Genomic DNA, 19,607 nt, shown 5'->3' on the forward strand with positions numbered 1-19,607 from the left:
AAGGGGGAGAAAAGGTCGAGCAAAAGGAGAGCATATGAAATTTTATTGAGCTAATATTCTGATCATGAATGAAATACAAATTTTATTGAATATGATATATGTTTCATTCAAGGGGAATTATAGTTGACAATTGATAATATCATGATATATGTTCACTAAGCTTATATGAATTCTATTTTACTTTACAAATCTTGTTGAAATTATGCTTATTGTAAGGGGGAGCCTTTGTAAGGCTCACTCACTTTTGCTCCTTATTTGTCATCATCAAAAAGGGGGAGATTATTGGCCTAACAAGGCTTAGAATATTGTTTTGATGATAACAAATCAAAGGTGTACTTAATATGTTTGTTTAAGTATCTATAAGGTCTTCAAAAAGAGCTTATGTGATCGAGTTCATGTGTTTGAAGAAAATGGATGAAGTTTATACTCAAGACAATGAGCTATGATAGATGTTAAAGTATATTGAAGTTATAAAGCTTCAAGTTTGATATAGAAAGCAAGCCAAAGCATCAAGACTTTGTTCTTAAGATAGAGTTATTATATATATAAGTCTCATGTAAGTACTTCGCAAATTTAATATTGATGCATGAAACTCTTAGGTAAGTTTAAGTGACTTAGAGACCTTATTTCAAAATCATGGAAAATGTTTTAAAGTCTTACTTATGTTTTTCCAATATCCAAGTAAAGTTTTGAAATCAAAATTTGAAAAATCACTTAAGCTGAAAGTAGGATAGACGACTGATGAATCATCATCAAGCGACTGACATTTTTATGTGCTTTTTAAGAAAACAAACAGAACCGAGACAGACGAACTCCACCTTTGAAGGAGAGAGGTTGTAACTTCACTTGGTAATGAAGTTGGAAAGGAAAATCCTCACAGCATGTTCCTTGGGGTAAGGACGTAGGCTTCTAGCCAAACCTTGTAAAAAATATGGTCTTTAGCTCTTCTTGCCTAATCTTTTTACTTTATTGCAAGTTTATAATTTGTGTGTATGTTTATTAAGAACTTGCCACATATTGGAAGTTGCCGAAATACTGATTTTGTTTCATACTTGCAAAATAATAAACATTAATTAATGTAGGACTCATTTGTCACATATTTAACATATAAAATACAGGCATACGGACATGTGTAAGGACAAGTTACTTGTATAACTTTTTTCATAATAAATTAACAATGGAGAAGTAAATGTGCTTAAGGTAGACGCCTGTAAAGTTTTAAAACGTCAAGAGTGGTTTGTATTTTTGTCAATGTTCAATTTAACAAGAGAATCCACATTTCAAAAAGATGTTCATTATATCTTTGACATATGTATAAATAATATATATAAAAAATAATTATATTTTCAAAAGAAAAAAAAACTAATAAGAATTTGTAGTTAATTAAAATTCATATGCTAAAACTTTCAAGAATCATAAATCTAAAAAGAAAAAAAAAATCCATATTTAATAATTCTATTAACCAAAATAATTGGGAGCAATATGGTCTCCAAATTTTAAACATTATATTACATTATTATAAAAAAAATAAAAACAATAGTACTTTTAATTTATTAATATTTTATTATTTAGATATAATAGTAAGGTGTAATAATGTCATATGATGGTGGCATTGATGCCCAACCGACTAACACAATGAGGATAATTTGGTTCCCAAAGTTAAATTTTTATTGCGTGTGCGTGTGTGCGTACGAGTGTGTGTGTGTGTGTGTGTGTGTGTGTGGTGTGTGTGTGTGACAATGTCCGTGTGTGTGTGTGTGGCAGTGTGCGTGTGTGTGTGTGTGCAAAAAAATACTTGTGCTTAAGATTCGTATATATGCAATATCCATTTATCCATATGAATTCTCTGGTCTGTTAATTGAGGAGATGAAATGATTTTTGTCCTGAACTAAGGTGGGATATTAGAGTTGTAATAAAGTGTTCAATGAGTATGGTTTGTGTCTCATTTCCTGGCATGATGTCCAGGATGAGTGTCCTTCAAATGACATGTTTGCCCCTTTAATAATGATTTGAGGGTGGGTTTTACAAGCTTGTTCTAATCATTAGGGCGAAAACGAAAATCCCTTGGCGTACCGCTGCTTGCCTCTTTCGAATTGATGGAGACAACTTCCTTTTCTTTTTTTCTTTTTTAACATAACCAAAAGTATGGCACAAGCACATGCATACAAATTAGTATGCTACAAATAGATGTTGCAAAAAGTGCCCCAGGTGTGATCATATTCATCACCAGAATTATTGTCACTGGATTCAAGATTTGTTTGTTGATTCATTTTTTCAAACCATGCTTCATAATTAAATTATAGTCTTAAAATGTTTATTATTCATAATGGGACTCTATAATGGATAAGCTTAAAAGATGCAGTTATCAATTTGATGAAGAACTTCTAGAAAATTAGATTATAAACTCCAGTATGCGAGTTGTATTTCATACCTTATGAATAGTAGTTATACAATCATGTTGAAACTTAAATTTCACTCTAAAAGAACCCAAAAAGCCCATCCTCCATTTATCACTACAAAAAATGTTATTAAAGTATTAATAGCAAACTAAAAATCATCACTAATAATGTACTTTTACTGACGAAAATTACATTCGTCACTAATAATGCATTATTAGTGACGGTTTCTAGTTCATCACTAAAACTTTCGTTACTAAACGTACATTTTCCTGCTCTAATGTTGACATCAATATATTAATAATGATTTTTCAATTATTAGTGACGAAATCTATTGGCCACTAATAGTCTACTTATATGTGTATGTGTGTGTGTGTGTGTGTGTGTGTGTGTGTGTGTGTGTGTGTGTGCTCAATTTTAAATGTTGATAATTTAATAATGTGTGTGTGACGAAGTATTATATATTATTTTTGTGATGTTGGAGTAGTGTTTGTATTTATTGAGAATATATTGTCGTCTTAACAAATCCTTTTTTCCATTGAAAATAAAGATTATTATGAGAAGTATATGGATGATAACTTTTAAACTTTTGAAATTTTAAGCAAAATTGAAATTTGAGATGTTAGACACAATATTTTGTTGGACGTCTTATGTCTAAATGAATTGTAGTTGTATAATGATAAATGCTCAACTGATTTATGAATTTCATTGATATTAATTGAATATGAATATTTAATATGACTAGTATATTATAGTAAAACCTTGGTTTTGTAAAAAAAATCATGAAGCCATATTAAATTGTCAACATTCAAACTTGAGGACACACCAAAGATTGTATAGACTTGAAGACAATAAGAAACACTAGAGAAATTCTAAGTAAATGGGTCAATATTTTTGCGTAATGTTATTGTTAAGTATGCCCCTCTGAAAAAAAAATTTGTTTTCAACATAAATCTTAGGGTTTCGTCTTTCCTGGACATTTTAAGAATACAAACTTATTTATATTGTGAATTGTCCCCAGAATTTACTTTCTTTAGAATGCCTAGTCTGTATGGGTATGATTCCAACCTCATGTTCCTACATCATAAAAAATGCCCAAAAATACATAATTAAGAAATAAAACCAGTACTAAACTTCAAATTTTGAACTTGAAATTCGGATATGTTGTTTTTGGTTAAATTATATTGAATTGTGACATTTTCAACCCCGTCCATTTAATGAATAGGAAGCAAAGGTAAGTTTTATTTATAACTGTGTGAACTTGAAATCTTTTGAAAATTTAAATTGAAATGTGGAATGACTAATTCTTTTTGATGGATGGTATTATGTTTTATGAATGGTAAATTGAACTACTGAAATACATGCTTGTGTTGAACGCCAATTGCATGACCGATGCAGTACATTGTGAATTGCATGCTGATAGTGAATTTAGGTTCTCACAAGCTCAAATTCACTGGTATCTGCATGATGCGTATTATTGTGATTTGTTTGCTTGAATCTATCAAGTTTTAGTACATGAATTTTTTGGGAAATGTCCAATTTACAGACGGCATGTTACCGAAATTTCGTTAAAGTTTTTCAGAATAAAACCATGTACCATTACAAAAAAAACTAGTTTTTTTGGGCTAGGGGAGGGGGAGCCTAGGATTGTTTAACTTTATAGTTTAATTTCAACCATAATAAAATCCATGAACAAGCACTTAACAAAAATCAAAAGGTTAAACTTTGTTAATCTATCATAATTTAAATTTTAAGAAAAAAAGTACAATTTAATAAAACTTTAGAAACATGTTAAATAATTTATCTTTTTTTTTTTTAGTTTATTGGGAGAACTATTAGGCTATACCAATCAGAATTTTTTACACTGTTGAATTACACCTCATATTTACTCAAATTGTTACAATCTTAGGCAAAACCTCATTAGCGGATGTCAAATGCAGCAATTTCTCTTGGTTTATGTGAGTTTATTGAAGTCGTTTTAAAAATATTTAGTCTCCTTGTGAAAAATGAGCTTGTAGAAAGAAAAAACTAGATTTGAGTATTTGAAGAAAAAAAGTGTAAGGTGTTTAAAAGTATATAATAACTAGAAAGAATATGGTCTTTTTAGAAAATATAATTAATACATTGACCATGTTATAGTGTTAGAAAAAATTAAGGACAACAATAGAAAAAATAATTTTTTCTTGAAAAAAAATTAGCTTCTAGCTTCTCAATTTTTAATTTTGTAACTTCTAAAAAAGTAAAAGTTGATTTTTAAAAACTAAAAAAATTATACCAAAAGTTAGACCTACCTTTATCTTTTAAAAAGGACAAGACAAAAGAGGGGCATCAAACTCACCCTAAACAGCTTAAATGTTTACCTTATTATTTATGAATTAATATATTATAATCATATATATATATATATATATATATATATGAAGCGCTCACCTAAGCCATCCATAATGATTTTAATTGATTTAGTAAATGAGTTTTAAAATTATATTTATGTTGAACTTTTCTAATTAGTAGGTGTAAACATTTTCTCGTAATGTTATCGTTAAGTATGCTCCTCTGAAAAAAAAAAATTTTCAACATAAATTGTAGGGTTTCATCTTTACTGGCCAATGCCTCCACGAACGAAGCCTCTGGCTACCTCAAAGCACAGTCACTCGCCATGATGCGCTGCCAAGCGGTAGAGGTTTCAGGACCCGCCAAGGGGAGAGTCTTCTTCCAAGGCTTGAGTTGTACTAAGTGAGAACGAAAGGGTTTCAGATGAAACGAGAGCACCAAGGGTGACTCTTGAGGATATTCAGTTTCCCTCGGCACATTCTGCTGCGCCACATGTTGGAGAGCAGTCCTCGAATATTACCCCAGGGCTTACAGAGGACATGCCCGCTTATCCGGTGCTATTTCAAAAGATAAGGCCGATCATGCCATATGATTGTGAGGCTCCGCCTTCGGCGGACATTCTTGCTGAGTTGCTACCTCGGGTCCTCAGGCCACGCGAACCACCATCCTCCCCTCTTAACCCCTAAATTGCGTCATCTTTTAAAGGAAATGGCACGGGACCGAAACGCCGCTAGAGCTGCAGCTGCTTCACCTTGCTCGTGCAGTTTCGATTCTAATTTTGACTCTAATTAGGATAAATTAGATGCTTGGGATCTTTTTATGTGCTTTCTATTTTACTTATGTACTGTGCTTATGCACCCTTTGCTTTTATTTTATTTCTTTTTTTTTATTTGCTTTTTCCTATATTCTAGTTTACCATGCTTTTGAATGGATGTACCCGTGCTTCAATGTGCCTATCTACATTGTATTGCCTCTGAAATTAATGAAAATACATGGTGCTTTTGGTTTATACCTGTATTTTGTGCTTCATTATATCATTACATTTTTTCTAGCTATTTCTAGAATTTATGTGGATGTTACTTACATAGATAAGGTAGGCAGATAAGTGTTCACTTTTTTTATCCTTATTGTGCATTCATTTGAGATTGTGCACGATTAGAAAATATTTGGAACAACAAAATATAAAATGCGGTGCTTAGGAAAAGCCAACTAAATGTCATATGAAGTAAACTGCCAAATTAATTACTGTCATTTATTGTGTTCATTGAAACTTAAACCCGTTCAAGAATGGTTACTATACATTCATGCCTCATCGTACATATGAGACAAAACAATTATTGAAATTCAATTGATTATTAGTCATATTATGTTGATTAATAATCAATTGAACATGTTAATTATTTGTTTTACTTACGATTAGTAATGTTTGTATTTCAACCATTCTTGGATTGTCCAATGTGGATAGTTCAGGAAGTTGCATTTACATTGTTGTCATCGTTAATGCTTTGTCAATTGTCATTACATATTTCAAGCAGGTTTCTACTTGTATTCTTTGGGTGCATAGTAGGGTGACGTGACAATTTGGTAGTGATGAAAAACTAGCAACATGTTCACTTTCCCCATCTTATGTACTTTGAGAGCCATGGGGAGATGTTGCTGAAATTTATAATGACTATGACAAAGGAATTTGAGCGATTGATCACAACGTAAATGCAACATTCTTTAATGGGATAGGATCCGTACCCTTTAGACAGAAGATGGTCAATTATAGGATTCATGATGCATGCATCATAAACATTATAAGAATGTAATCAACACCACTTACTTCCACATATTATAGGGTAATTAATGAACATGGATAAGAGTTGGATGAACGCTCGGGGTAGGTTTTTGCTAGAATACGTGAAAGAGGTACATGATTTCATAGAGTTCGCGTGTCCTCGTGTAGACAAAGCCACTAGAATATGGTATCCTTGCAAGAAATGCCAAAACATAACATTCGAGCACATTGATTTGGTTCATACACATTTATTAGACTTTGGAATAAAGAAAAGTTATACAACTTGGGTGTTCCACGGTGAAGATTACGCACTTCAGAGCGATGATGATGATGATGCAGATGAGGGGGCAAATATAGTAGGTGGTGATACAGTTTTGGAAGGGTTATGTGACATGTTAGGTGACTTACAAAGGGAGATTGCAGTGGACACAGACGATGTCAGTGTGTCGTGTACTGGTGATGAATCTACTTCAACAGGTACCATACCTTGCGATCCTAGTATGTTAAATCAACTTGGTAAACCATTTGCTAATATCGTGAGGGATGCATGGGTGTCCCTACATCCAAACTGGAAGAAGTTTTCAAAATTAGAATTTACGATAAATTTGCTTCATGCAAGGACAATGCATGGGTTATCTCAAAGCACATTCAACATGCATTTAAGCCTTATTAAGGCGGCACTACCTGATGGTGAAACACTTCTGAAATCCTTTTATGAGGTGAAAACATACATGCGTGAACTGGGTCTCAGTTACACTCTAATACATGTGTGTAGGTATGATTGTGCACTCTTTTATGATGAACATGAAAATTCGAACGAGTGTTCAGAATGTGGTGAACTGAGGTATACAACTAAATAAAAGAAGGGTAAAGAGGTCCCCCAAAAAGTTTTGCGATATTGTCCATCAATTTCATGACTGCAACGATTGTACATATGCAGAAAGACTGCTGCCGATATGAGATGGCATCAAGAGAAACGTCTTCAAGATAGAAACACCCTTAGCCATCCAGCGAACTCCGAAGCTTTGGCTGATTTTGATAAAATGCATTTGTGGTTTGTTAGTGATCCTTGCAACATCAGACTTCGTCTTGCTTCATATGGGTTCAATCCTTTTAGTAATATAAACAACTCGCATAGCATGTGGCCAGTTATGATGATGTCATACAATATGTCGTCGTGGCAATGTATGAAAGAACCTTTCATTTATATGTTTCTACTTATTCCCAGACCGAGGGCACCTGGTAATGACATTGACATGTACCTACGTCTATTAATTGACGAGTTGAAAGAATTATGGGAAAAAGGAATGGAGACATTCAATGTGGAAACTGGGACAACATTTCGGATGCATGTTGTAGTGTTGTGGACATTTAACTATTTCTCCGCTTACGGCAACCTGTCAGGTTGGAGCACAAAAGGTTACTTAGCATCCTCAGTCTGTAATAAGGATGTTGGGTCCTTATCCTTGAAGCATGGACGCAAGTTATGCTTTATGTGTCATCGTCGTTTTCTATGACCTGGACATCCTTTGAGGACTCGTGGCATCAAAAGATTTAATGGAAAACCTGAACGAAGGTTGCAGCCAAAGTGACTAAGTGGGGATAAGATATTAAACCAGCTCAGGTTGATCGGAGATGTGAAATTTGGGAAACCACCAACCAGTAGAAAAATAAAACGTTCTAAGTGGGAGTTGAATGGGACAAAGAGAAGCATCTTCTTCGAGTTGCCATACTGGAAAGATCTTCCACTACTCCACAACTTGGATGTCATGCACATCAAAAAGAACATTTGTGAGAATGTCATTTGTACATTGTTGGATATGAATGGGAAGACAAAGGACATTGCAAATGCTCGTCGGGATATGAAAGACATGGTAATACGGCCTGAGTTGCACCTATTTCGTGATGGGGACAAACTTCTCATGTCATCCACTTCTATACATTTTTGAATGATGAGAAGAATAAATTCTTCGAATGGTTAAAATCAGTGAAGTTCCCTGATGGATAGGCATCGAACATAGCGCGATGCATAAACATGAATGGTATCAGAGCCATGTAGCATAGACTAATATTTCTTTTGCAAAAGATCTTATATGGCTCATAGCTCCATGACCCCTTTCCCTAAAGGACCATCTTCCACACGACCTCGGATTTTTAGTGGTGTTAATTACACCTTCTGGAAACAGAGGATGTGCATCCCTTCAAAATACAGATTGGAAGGTGTGTAAGATCGTCTCTAAGGGAAATTATGTTCCTATGAAAACAGAGGGTACAACGAGAGTTCATAAAAATGAGGAAGAATATGATGATGATATGAAAGCTATTAGTTTGAATGCCACTGCTATGAACATTCTGTATTGTAGTCTTGATGTGAATGAATTTAATAGAATAATGGCATGTTCTACTGCAAAAGAAATCTGGGATAAGTTAGAGGCCACATATAAGGGTACTAGGGATGTGAAAGATAGTAGGATAGATATGTTGACTAGTGAATATGAGGCCTTTAGGATGAATGTAGGTGAGTCCATTCAGAGCATGTACACTAGATTCACACACATTATAAACTCACTGCATGCATTAGGTACAACCTATCCCACATATGACATGATTAGGAAGATTCTTAGAGGCTTACCTCCTGTTTGGGAAGCTAAGGCTACAGCTATTTTTTAGGGTAGAGACCTTAAGGCCATGACTCTAGATGAATTGATAGGTTCCCTAATCACCTATGAATTAACCATAAATGAGAGAGTCAATGAACATAATAGGGCTAAAAAGGTGACTGCATTGAAAACCTCTACTAATACATCTAGTGAATGCAGTGAACCTGATACTGATGATGATATGGTCATGCTAACTAGAAAATTTAGCAGATTCTTCAGGAAGAATAGAAAATCATACAAAAGATATAGGGAGTCTGCATTTGAGAAGGGAGAATCTAGCAAAAGAAAAGAAAAATCAAATGCTCTCATGTGTTACAATTGCAACAAAGTTGGGCACATCAAATCGGACTGCCCACTACTAAAAAAGGAGGCTAAGAAAACGAAGAAAACCATGAAAGTAGGAACTTCATGAGATAAATTAAGCAGCAGTGACTCAGAATTAGACCGTAGCGACTCACAGGTTGCTAGTCTATGCTTGATGGCACACGGAGATGAGGTATCGTCCTCTTGTTCTTTATCTTCATATTACTCATCTAATGATTGTGATTCTAATTGCATGCCTATGTTTAGAGAATTACAATTTAAATTTATTCATGTATCTAAACTATTGAATAAAATAACCAAAGAAAATAATGATTTGAAAAAGAAATGTGAAAATTGGTCAAAATTGTTTGGAATTGCACAAACCTCTCATGCTTCTATTTTGAAATAAAAAGATGTGACTATTGTTGAACTTGAGAGGAAATTGGAGGATAGCTCCAAAGTTGTTTTTAAATTCACCGAAGGCAAATGCAACTTTGAAAAACTACTTAGTGTCTAAAGAAATTCTTTAAGTAAAGAGGGTCTAGGTTTTAATGGTATTGAGAATGTTAGACGACCTAATCTTTATTTGGGACATTTCACGCATGAATCGAAATCTCAAGTACCTCTTAAAGATCCTAAGTGTAGAATGAAATGTTTTAAATGCAAACAAATTGGTCATATTCAATTTGATTGTCCACTTAGGAATGAACATGCAAAAGTTAGAAAAGTATGGGTAGTTAAGGTTGATCCAGTTACTAACCCCCGTGGACCCAACAAAATTTAGGGACCAGCTTCAGTTACTTAGCCTATTTTGCAGGTATATTTGAGATCATCCTCCTTCAAGGACAGGTGGTACCTGGATAGCGGGTGCTCACTGCACATGACCGGCGACAAGGCAAAATTTGCGTCAATCATTCCCAAGGATGGAGGATATGTAACATTCGACGACAACGCAAAAGGACACATCATCGGCATAGGTAAGGTTGGTAAGGATCCTCCCCTTGTAATTGATAATGTTTTATTAGTTGATGGGCTGAAGCATAATTTATTAAGCATAAGTCAATTGTGTGATTATGGATATAAAGTATCATTTGAAAATGATAAACGCATAGTTGAAAGTAAATCAGATCATAAAGTGATTTTTACTGCAGATCGCCATGAAAATGTGTACACTACCACTTCTGATAACTTAGCTTCACAACAAGTAATTTATTTTTCTGTAATAAATGAAAATAGTCGGCTATGGCATAGACGCTTAGGACATGCAAACATGAACTTATTGTCAAAACGAGTGAGAAAAAAATTAGTAAAAGGCTTGCCTAAAATGTCATTTGTAAAAGATAAAATTTGTGATGCATATCAAATGGGTAAGCAAAAAACTCAAGTTTCAAGAAAAAAAAAATTTATATCTACCACTAGACCACTTGAAATGCTTCACTTGGATTTGTTTGGTCCTAATTCTGTGCAAAGTCTTGGTGGTAAATCATATGCTTTTGTCATTGTTGATGACTTTTTAAGGTTCACATGGGTGTTATTTCTTTTACATAAAAATGAATCATGTGAACAGTTTACCAAGTTTTGTAAGAGAATTCAAAATGAAAATGGCTATAAGATAACTTATATAAGAAGTGATAGAGGCACGAAATTTAAAAATGAAGGCATAAAAAATTATTGTGACCTAGAGGACATATCACATAACTTTTTTGCACCTAAGACCCCTCAACAAAACGGTGTGGTAGAAAGAAAGAATAGGTCATTATAAGAAATGAGTAGAACTATGCTAAATGAACATAACTTACCTAAATATTTTTGGGCCGAGGCCATAAACACTGCTTGTTATGTCATGAATAGGGTGTTGATTAGACTGTCACTTAATAAAACCCCTTATGAATTGTGGAACAACCATAAACCTAATATTTCCTATTTTCATATTTTTGGTTGTAAATGTTTTGTGCTTAGGGATAATGAACATTTAGGGGAATTTGACTCTAAATCTGATGAAGGCATTTTCCTAGGCTATGCTCTTAATAGTGAAGCATATAGGATTTTCAATAAAAAACATTGACTATCATTGAATCTATCCATGTTGTGTTTAATGAATCTAATCCATTTTCTAAGAAAGATGATGAAGATGATATTGACATTAGAAAATGCTTAGACAAGTTATCCATTGAAAATAATGCAAGTGAAAATTCAGAAGTAAATGATAAATCATTTGAAGATAATGATAATGAAAATGAAGTTCAGGAGTTGCCTAGAGATTGAAAATTCATTAAGAACCATCATGTAGATCAGATCATAGGTGAACCATCCCATGGTGTAGCCACAAGATCTTTCTTGAAGAACCTAGTGAGTCATTCTGCTTTCTTGTCCCAAGAAGAACCTAAAAATATTAAAGAAGCTATAGAGGATGAGTCTTGGGTGATGTCCATGCAAGAAGAACTTAATCAATTTGAGAGAAGCGGAGTGTGGACCCTAGTTCCTAAGCCTAATAATCATACCATTATTGGAACTAAATGGGTATATAGAAATAAGAAAGATGAGAATGGGGTAGTAACTAGGAATAAGGCTAGACTAGTTGCCCAAGGTTATAATCAGGAAGAGGGAATAGACTTTGATGAAACATATGCTCCTATTGCTAGGTTAGAAGCCATTTGTATGCTACTTGCTTATGCCGCTTTTTAAAATTTTGAATCGTTTCAAATGGATGTTAAAAGCGCTTTTCTAAATGGTTATATTAATGAAGAAGTATATGTAGAACAACCACCCGGTTTTAAAAATCATAAATATCCAAATCATATTTACCGGTTGTCTAAGACCTTGTATGGATTGAAACAAGCTCCTAGAGCTTGGTATGAGAGGCTTAGTAGTTTTCTACAAGAAAATGGGTTTACCCATGGAAAAATTGACACTACACTCTTAATCAAATCCAAAAATAATGATATGCTCCTAGTTCAAATTTATGTTGACAATATCATTTTTGGAGCAACTAATGATGAGTTGTGTAATGAGTTTGCCAAATGCATGCAAATTGAATTTGAAATGAGCATGATGGGTGAACTTAGTTTCTTTTTAGGGCTGCAAATTAAACAAGCTGAATATGGAACTTTCATATGCCAATCTAAATATGTCAGGGACTTGCTAAAGAAATTTAATATGGAAGATTGTAAAATTCTTGGTACCCCTATGAGCTCTTCCATTAAACTTGATAAAGATGAGCAAGGGATCCCTGTTGATGTAAAATTGTATCGTGGCATGATCGGGAGTCTTCTATATCTCACTGCTAGTAGGCCTAATATTATGTTTAGTGTATGCATGTGTGCTAGGTTTCATACTACTCCTAAGGAATCTCGTTTAATAGCAGTTAAACGAATCCTTAGGTATCCAGTTGGAACTATAGAGTTAGGACTATGGTACCCTAAGCATACTACCTTTGAGATTGTGAGTTATACTGGTGCTGACTTTGCCGGTTGTAAGGTTGATAGAAAGAGTACCAGTGGCACTTGTCACTATTTAGGACAATCTTTCGTTTCTTGGTTCTCCAAGAAATAGAACTCGGTTGCCTTATCCACAGCCGAAGTAGAATATATTGTGGCTTGAAGTTGTTGTGCTCAAACTCTTTATATGAAACAACAACTTATGGATTTTGGATTACACTATGATACAGTACCGATTAAATGTTATAATACTAGCGCAATCAACATCTCTAAAAATCCTATCTCACATTCACGAACTAAACATAATGAAATTAGACATCACTTCCTTCGTGATCATGTGCAAAAAGGAGATGTGGCTCTTGAGTTTGTATGCACTAATAAGCAATGGGTGGACATTTTCACTAAACCACTTTCAGAAGATAGGTTCATACAAATTAGACGTGAATTAGGTCTCATGCATAGTAGAGATACTTCCTAGATATTTCATAGTTTGCATAAATTCAGGGGGAGCATTCAAATAATTTTAAAAGTCTAACAACTAATATAACTGTTGATATCTTTTATTGGCTTAGACTTTGTGAAAATTGATTATGGTTTGCAATGCATAATTCTCATATTTACTGCATGATGATGATTACACTTATGTTTTATATCTTGGTCATACTGGAACTGTTTGAGTTGCCTAGTTGTGGATAAACTGTTAGGTCTTATAAACTCAAAACAGGTCATTTTTGTACATGAATTTTTAGGAAATGTCTTATTTTCAAACGGCATGCTGCCGAAATTTTTAAAAATTTTCAAACTTCTCTTGTATACAAATGATTATTACCCATTGCCTAAAGCTATAATTTTCATGGCTCTTTTTGCTGTTGCCAAAAGGGGGAGATGGATAAGAGGGCAAAAAATTGGGTTAACTTACAAAATTGGATTTAGCTGAACTTACATGAAAAATTATTTAGAGTTTTACATCACACACATTGTTTGGGGGGGCCTTCTAAGGCTTTACCAATTTTTTGCATGAAGTATTAGTCATCATCAAAAAGGAGGAGAATGTTAATCTTATAGGTCACACCCGATTTTGATAATGACAAATACTTAGGTATTTGATGATTTTCAAGTGTTTGTGCAGGCTTAAATGAGCATCTCAATGAATGACACTTAAAGCAACATGAAGACTCTGAAGATTTTAATTTGTATTGTCAATTAAAATTATTGTAATATTGGTCTGTAATAGTAACCTAGGATATGGTGTTTATTTTCTTACATGCATATCATGCATATAGGATATATGGTAAGTTCAGTAAGACCATAGTATGACTCTAGGTACCAACACTCTCACATTTATCATATAAAATACAAGAGTATTACAAAATGCACTAAATTGAATAATATTAGAGAATTTGAGAGAGCTCGAGCGACCAAACCCCAGGAGTTCAAAACTCCTCGCATGCTCGAACTGTTAAGAAGTCAACAGTTCATTTAGGCTCTCGGGCAACCGAACATATTTGTGCATACTGTCCACAGGCGCCCAAACCCTTCAAAAGGAACATTCCACCAACTCGGGCTACCGAGAGATATAGTTCAAATTGAGCCCTGGGCGACCAAACACACGAGTTTGGGCTATCGAACATAAGACTGGGCACCCAAAGTTATGAAGCAAACTTTCTGATTTTGATTCGGGCCACCGAACTTGAACTCGAGCTACCGAACTAATTTTAATAGCTTTTATTACTATGTCTATTCGGGTGACCGAACCATGGTTCAACCACCTGAACCTTGGCAGGTTAAAATTAATTTAACTGCAGTAAAATTAGGTTAAGTTAGGTTAATGGTGTTTAAACTATGTGAAACTTTTTAAATAATTTCCAACAAGTCCCAAACGGTTATAATTTTACTCATGCTTATAAATATAGGCTCATTTGCAAAGATTAGAGAATAATTAGCAATTTTCATTAGCCAAGATTCTCTCTTTTCAAAATACACTATTTGTCCAAATACTCTCAAGTCTTCACTTCCTTGATATTTTTTGAGATTGTGAGAGCATATTTTGAGTGCTTGTGATTGCTGCACCTTGCTAGAAACTCCCATTTGATTAATTGATTGTGATATTATTTTGGGAGAGTTTAGCTTAAGTTTATCCCATAGATCTCGATATTATAAATCTTGTACTGGGATAAACTAAGTAAGCTTAGGATATTTGCATTGTTATTGCAAGTCTCCAATAGTTTTGATTTTTGTTGTGCAAAGATTTTTCCAACAAGCAAAATATTTTAAAACTAGTATTGTGCTTATTTCATTGAGGAAAATCTTCTTGAACTAGTTTGATTATCTGATTCATATCTATGGAATATTGATTTGCCACTGAATTGTGCTTTTCTTATATTCCAAGATACTGCTTGTTTTGAACACTCTTGAGCATATCACTGATACCATATTGAGTGTTGATAGCACAACTATTTGCATCACTGAGCTTACACTATATTCATATCTTTGATGTGTATGTAACTGCATGTATTGAGTACATATCTACTTTATATGAAAGCATAATCACTGTACCATTTAATTGAGAGAATACTGTTGTATTTCCAAGCATGGTTTGAGGGGGCAGTAATCCAGTCTGGTAAGGATTGTGTAAAGGTTGAGGTCAGCCCTGTGCTAATTGACCTAGTTATTTAGGTGCCGCTCTACCCGTTTAAGTGAGCATTATAGTGGTAATCTTTGTGCTTGTTAGCCAAGGCGGGGACATAGGCAATTTGCCGAACCTCGATAACACTTCTGCGTGTCACTTCTCTTTACTGCTTTATGGTGCATGCTTAGTTAATTAAATTACATTATTTAATTTCTGGTACATATTACAATTGATTTACTTTACTTGCAGTAGATTGACTTTAGGGTTGTGAATATACTACTGTTAGGATACTGACCTAGGGCATTAATTTTAAAAATACCAATTCACTCCCCCTCTTGGGATCATGGTAAAGCTAACAACGAAGGAAGGGAAGATGTTAGGAATGAAAAGTCATAACTATCACGTCCTTCTTCAATGGGTTCTACCCGTTTTCCTTCTTGGACACATGACCAAAGTTGTTCGCTCGATGCTAATTGGGCTGGGGACTTTTTTTGATATTTGTGCTCCAAAAAATTGAGCGTAAACGTACTTGAACGGTTAGAGGATGATATTGTGATCATACTATGCAAGTTGGAGAAAATATTTCCGCCAGCATTCTTTGATAAGATGGTCCACCTAACCGTCCATTTACCAAGGGAGGCAATAATTGGAGGACCAATCTAATATCATTGGATGTATCCTATTGAGAGGTAAATTATAAAGTCCTTCTATAATGGTCACGTGATTTTCGTTCCTTTTTTTTTTTTCCTTTTTGTATCTACAAGTCAATAATGCAATGTAAAATGCACAGGTTCTTGTCCACTTTGAACGGGTATGTGCGCAATAAGGCATGGTTGGAAGGTTCAATCATTAAAGCATACATTGACAGTGAATGTCTTGCATTGTGCTCAATGTATCTACATGATATTGACACAAGGTTCACTCGTAAGGAGCAAAATGCAGTTGCTCATACTATTAATGCCAAATATGAAGAACCGAAGAGCTCTATATTTCAATGCTCTATATTTCGATAAAATGTTTGGTCGTTCGGTGGACGGGTTTATGATTTCATGGATATGGCCGACCTACAAAAGGCCCATTTTTATGTCCTCAATAATTGTGATGAAACTGTTCCATATATCGAGTACGTGGTTCGAAACTCTTTACTATTATCGCATTGTATTTACATATGCATATTTATATACTTACTTGATATTAACATGTACTATTGTTGCATATAGCGAACATAAAGCTGAACTTCTGGCCCAAAATAAAAAGAATGTCAACGAAAGACATAAAAAGGAATTTGTCAATTGGTTTGGGAGCCGTGTAAGTAACAAATACTGCCCGAGTACGAAGCAATGTACATTGTCAATGTTGACGGTTTACTCATCTAAACTCATGTTTATTTATAGATGAAAGTCATGTATTACAATAAAGAACCAACGGCAAGTAAAGATTTGTATGCATTGACATGTGGCCCCGATCAACAAGTTAACCACTACAACGGTTGCATTGTCAACAGGTTACGATTTCTTAGAAAGTCCCTTGAACTGAATAGAAGAATCCAAAATTGTGGAGTTGCGGTGTTAGGCATAGAAGGAGATGAAAAAATTGACTGTTTTGGTGTATTGGATGACATTATAGAGCTTAACTATGGATCCAATTGACTCGTCCACCTATTCAAGTGTACATGATAAGACATTGGCAATAAAAGACTGGGATAAACACAGATACCCACTCTGTGTCAATTTTAGCAAGATGTGGTATCAAAATGACCCTTTTGTGCTAGCAACGCAAGCAGAACAAGTGTTTTACCTTAAAGACACAAAATTGAAGGTGAATAGCATCTGGTCCAAAAGATTCATCCCCAAAGTTTGTATGTTATTACAAAAGTTGCAGATGGGGAGAAGAGTGACAGTGATGCTACATTCCAAGAAGATAAGTCATCTGTCAGTACAATAGCGCAATCTACTTTCAATTTTGTCAAAGAAGGAGCCGATCCTGTACCATTGAATAGGGTTGGTGCTATGGCAAAACACGTAGGGACTTCTAACATTACAATTGAACCTTATGTAGATGTTCACTTCATAGACGATGAGGAAACTGATAGGGAAGATGAAACAGGGGTTGAGTACTATAGTGAAGAGGAAGACACTTTAGAAAGTGAGGATGATACCAATATTGAGGACTTATAGGGGGGTAAGATGCCATTTTTGTCACTATGTATCTGACATGTGTAAATAACTAAAAATATATTTATTATGCATCCATCTAATATTCATACTTCCTATATTTACTTGTCTAATATTTTGCAGACATGGCACCAAGAGGTCAACGTGGCCGACGTCCTTCCAAGAACTCTACTAAATCACATGAGAATGATCTGACATCCTCGAGACTGGCAGAGCCCGTTGGTCCTGATGCAACGACACCATTTTCTGAGCCATCGACACCTCGGCTAGATGTGGATACCACAGCTCAGGATGACACGCATGGTGAGTTGTCCACCATGATCAGCAGCATTGGTAAGGTTTTCTTTTATTTATTTTGATGTAAACTATTGATTTTTATTCATGTGTATAATTAAAATATTGTTCTTAATTTAACTCTTCTTTCAGCATCGACATCCACGGTCAGGTCAAGTCGTGGTGTCGTGAAGAACACAACGCTGAAGAAGCACCTACAAAGGATGGGGCAGCACATCTGGATCGACATTCCTCCAGGCTTCACCGCCCCGCATGATGATTGGTGTCTAGCATGGACACGAGAGCTTGGCATTATATGCCAACAGTATGCTTCAGTCACTGCCTTCAGCTGGCTGCAAGTAACTGAGGCGCAGCACATAGTTCTTTATATGTGAATCTTGGTAAGTAATCTCAAACCTTCTTTTTTTTTTTTTTTACTTTTAATATACTAGCCAAACAACTGTCTAACATTCTAAATATATTACCTATGCAAGAGGAGTTTAATATGGACATTCTCCGTGCGGACCATGTGAAGAAGGTGGTCGACGAAGGCCAGGGTATAAGTAGCCCTAAATGCCATTTTTTTGGTGGATTTTTGGCTTAGAAATTCTCTCTCTCCTCCCTTCGGTTTCCCTCCCTTCTCTTTTAATTTCTGGTCTAGATTTCTGTCGGTTCGATGATCTAAAGCCACCACGACACTCCTAGGAGAGTTCTCTTCAAATCTACTGGAGTGGATCGTCGGTGGGGCTGAGTTGGAAACCGTCCCAAATTCAGGGTAAGGCTTTCTACTCAGTATTTGGTTTCTTGACAGTTGTAGGAAGTGTACTACGCGTAGAAATATTGAACTTTAATTTTGGGAGACGTGGTTTTCAGGGTGTTGAGCAGGGAACCCAGCAAGTGCGGGACTGATTATCTTAGGGGTTTTTCAAGAATCAGGTAAGGGGATAAAATAAGCTAGTTATTTTATGAAATTGTATGTATGTTATTACGGCATCTAATTTCAGGAAAATAAATATACTTATATATATGCGTTATGTTTGGGAAATACTGCTGTAAAATATGATATGATTAAATATGTATCAAACCTATTTTGTGTGGCATGAGCAAAATTTATAATGAAATACTATTTTCTAGAAATATGATAAAATATGGATTTTTATGATGAAAAATCGGCATACGGGCCAAGAATTTAATATGTTTTTCCGGCGTACGGGCCGAGCTATGGATATGTTTTGCAGACATACAGGCTGAGCTATGGAAATGTTTTTCCAGCGTACGGACCAAGCAATGTATATGATTCGCCAGCATACGAATCGAGCTATGGTAAAATATGAAATGTCGGCATACGGGCCGATGATTTTCATGATGTATATATAAAAATGTGCAAAATAATATGATGATATTGATTTGGTAATTAATGGTATGAAATATCCATGTATCACAGTTTCATTATATGTTATATATTATTAGAGCCTGGTTTGCTTGGGTTAGGCTAGCACTTGCACGGTACCGCTGCTATGTGTTCATGATCATCATGATATTGTGTTAACGCTGCTGTAAGGAGTAGCGTGAGGACGGATAATCGATGTGGATTTAAGAAGTGTGAACGCCCCTGGTGTACGGA

The sequence above is a fragment of the Malania oleifera genome, chromosome 9 (assembly GCF_029873635.1).
Source record: "Malania oleifera isolate guangnan ecotype guangnan chromosome 9, ASM2987363v1, whole genome shotgun sequence".
In the NCBI taxonomy this organism is placed as follows: Eukaryota; Viridiplantae; Streptophyta; class Magnoliopsida; order Santalales; family Ximeniaceae; genus Malania; species Malania oleifera.